This window comes from Sceloporus occidentalis, unplaced genomic scaffold (genome assembly GCF_023333645.1).
Source record: "Sceloporus occidentalis isolate IW3139 unplaced genomic scaffold, rSceOcc1.0.p SCAF_70, whole genome shotgun sequence".
Lineage (NCBI taxonomy): Eukaryota > Metazoa > Chordata > Lepidosauria > Squamata > Phrynosomatidae > Sceloporus > Sceloporus occidentalis.
Genome location: NW_028317050.1, coordinates 5233780 through 5237500, shown reverse-complemented (window position 1 = coordinate 5237500; position 3721 = coordinate 5233780).

Below are 3721 nucleotides of genomic sequence, written 5' to 3'. Positions count from 1 at the left end.
AGGATAACCCTTGCGGGTTGGCCTAACAGTGCCACATGCCGGGGTCTGCTGTAAAAATAAAAAATGAAACAGGTCTGGGCTGGTGTAAAAGTTATCCACCCAGAGGTGGTAGCCCTTATTCAAATAGGGGGACAGCAGGTCCCACACTATCTTCCCACTAGTACCCACAGATTGTGAGCAGCCAGGGGGATCAAGGTGACTGTCCTTCCCTTCGTAGATTCTGAAGGAAACAGTATATCCCGTCCCACTCTCGCAAAGTTTATATAACTTTACCCCGTACCTCGCTCGCTTGGACGGGATATACTGTTTGAAGTTCAGTCTACCCTTGAATAGGACCAGGGACTCGTCTACAGCCACATTTTTGTCGGGGGTATAAATTTCAGGGAATTTACGTGAAAAATAATTAATAATGGGCCTCAGTTTATATAAACGGTCAAATTGGGGGTGCTCTCTAGGGGGGCATTGGGAATTGTCAGTAACATGTAAAAATCTTAGGAGCCCAAAGTACCTGTTCCGGGGCATTATTTGGGAAAAAGCAGGGGTAGATATTACGGGATCTGTGCTCCAATAGGAGCGTATCGTGGGCTTTTTCACAATGCCCATCATAAGGGTCAGGGCCCAAAATCTTTTAATTTCATGGGAGTCAGTGGGGTACCAGGTCTGGCTTCTGTCTCCTTGGTCAGCTGCCTGACACTGGGCTGCATAGAGGTTTGTTTGAGCTGCTAGCAGCTCAAAAAACTCGGGGGCAAACATTAAATGGAAAAATGACTTTGGCTCGCTAGCATCGATGTCACATCTGATGCCAGGAGTCGCAGTAAAAGCAGGGATTACTGGGTCTATCATATTTGGGGGCACCCAATTATATTTAGAGTCAGGCTCTCCACGCCTGGCTTTGGCAGATGGACCCTGGCCATCATCGTCTTCCTCTGACTCGTCATTATCTGACGCACAGCAGGATTCCTCAGATATTGGATCAATATCTGATGCAGTCAGAGTGGCCTCGGCGTCTGACGCGCTCAGAGTGGCCTCGGCGTCTGACGCGCTCAGAGTGGCCTCGGCGTCTGACGCGGTCAGAGTGGCATCGTCATCAGACTGAGTGAGGCAGTCATGAGCCTCCTCAGCGCTGAAGACATGTTGCGCCATTGTACCTACCTGGCCAATTTCTAAAACACTACACTATCCCCAATATATAATGTGGTTTTGCACTAAGCACTGCAGCTCTGCAAAACGAACTCTCTCTCTCTCTCTCTCTCTATCTATCTATCTCTCTCTCTCTCTCTCCCCCAGTGTCGCACATCCGGCAGTAATGTCACTGACCCGGATGTGGTTCAGTCCCCCAAGGCTAATGACACACCAAGTTGTTACAGGAGATCGGGCAGCAGAAAGCCAGCGACGCTGGCTTCTGCTGCCAGGGGGGGGTCCAGGCTGTCAAACGACAGCCTGTTCTCCCGTGCAGCGGCAGGGATGTGTTCCTGACGCTGCACGAAAGGCTAGACGTCCCGGTACGTCTATAGGGGATTGAAGGGGTTAATTCAAGCGCAGAAAGTAACCGAATATCAATATGTAAACGCCTGCATTTTGCAAAAAGTAACTAAAATGTGTCATTTCCTGTAATATTCGTAAACAAAATCCTTATAAAGGGAAAATGTACTGTGGGGGGAAAAAAATCAAACGAGCAGCCAACTTCCAGCCCAGTGTCAGTAGGGGGCACATTTCCCTCCCACAACTCCCAATGTTACGGCTAGGCCATGTAACGTCACGTTTTGCGACCCTGCTGAAGGTACGCCTTCCACAGCAGCCTGCCCTGTGTTAAAGGACGAGCTGTGCCGGCCCTGCTTCCTGAAATCTAACTGGTAAAGCAATTGCTCCAATTAAAATCCCTTTCAAAATAAATACTTTTGACGCAAACTGTTTGAGTATGTGTATGTGCTGTTGTCAGATCTTTAACCGTGTAGCCGAGGTATATTTACTGCTGTTTTTCACAGATGGTGATGCTCCCGTAACCAAAGAGAAAATATAGGTTTTCCTTATGTATACTAAATGCTTAGGTATACGACCACTAGAAAAGCGTTAAACGCTAAGTAGTCCAGTTATGAAAATTATATACCTAGTACATATGCTCATAATAAAAGAAAGGTCGTATGAATTCGTTTCTGGTTAATCGGGAACCGAAGTTCCACTTAAGTCGTTTTGACTTGTGTTTCCATCAGGACGTATTCGACTGAAACACCTTTCTCTTCCTATGCAGAAATGCACACTCCCGCTGAATCGCTGTTTTGCAAAAGCGAATCCATTATTAAGGCAGGACAATTCAGGAAAGAAGCTTTACATAGAAGAGCCCATGATTACACGGAACGCTCACCTGACAGCTAGAAGCAGCAAGTGTGAAGAGGAGCCGTCTGACCAGGACAAGTAGCATATAACAATGGAGTGGGCTGTTTAGTGCTGTACCTATATGCACAATGCTCTGTTGCACGTAAGTTGTATTATATTATTTTCTCACATTTAACCTTTTCAGTTTCCCAGTTTATATTCTTATCCTGTGTTCTTATCTGATAATCTTGTTTACTTGTGACCCTTATTACATTTTGTCCCAAATTTGCTGAATCTATTTTAAATATTATTGCTCTTTGGACGGGGAAATTTCACAATCACCTTCAAATTGGCCTGTTTTGTAAGCAAAACTACCTCCCAGAAAAAAAAAGTATGAAAAGTTCATTATTTCAAGAATGTTTACTGTTAAGTAACTGGCTTGTCAATTAATGAGTTCATGATACTTAAGCGAGAGGTCTCTTTAAATTTACATTGTGTCCCCCGGGAAAGTGCATGATTCTTCATATACCATATTTGTCTGATTATTGGCCTCCCCCCCTTTTAAGTCTTTAAAGTGGGGGTGCGGCCTATAATCGGGGTTTAGTGCAAGGATGCGCAATCGCCCGACGCCTGGGACATGCGGTTCCTTTTCATTTAGCCCTGCTAACAGACAGTGGCGTCGGCAGGGGGGGGCCAGAGGGGGCCATGGCCCCCCCTAAATCATGCTGTGCCCCCCGGTGTGCCCCTCCAATTGAAACGCCGTCTTTTTTTTTTTTTTTTTAATAGATCCGGAGGAGAGAGAGAGAGGCACCGAGCGGTCGCTGAGGAATAAGTTCTCAGCGACCGTTCGGCGCCTCTCACTCTTTTCCGCGACCGCGAGGCCTCTGCCTTGGTCGCAGTGCCGGCATTTCAAGCCGAGCGCCGGTATATGATGTCATATCCGGCGCTCAGCAATGAAGCCGCGCACACTGCGGCAGAACCAGGAAGACAGAGACCTCGCGATCCCGCCGCTGGACTTCTACAAGCCCAAGGTAAGTGAACTTCAAAGGGGGGGGAGGAGGGTAGAAAGTTAGGAGGGGGTTAGAGAGTGAAAAGAGGTAGATAGGAAGTGAGAAGAGGTAGATAGGGATACATTGAGAGGGGGTAAATAGGATAGATTGGGAGGGAGAGAGGGGGTAAATAGGATAGATTGGGAGGGAGAGGGGGTAGTTAGGATAGATTGGGAGGGAGAGGGGGTAGTTAGGATAGTTTGGGAGGGAGAGGGAGATATTAACATATATTGGCAGCAGGGGCTAATATTAATATTAATTGGCAGCAGGGTCTAGTATTTATATTCATATTGGCAGCAGGGTCTAGTATTTATATATATATATCGGCAGCAGGGTCTAGTATTTATATATATATATCG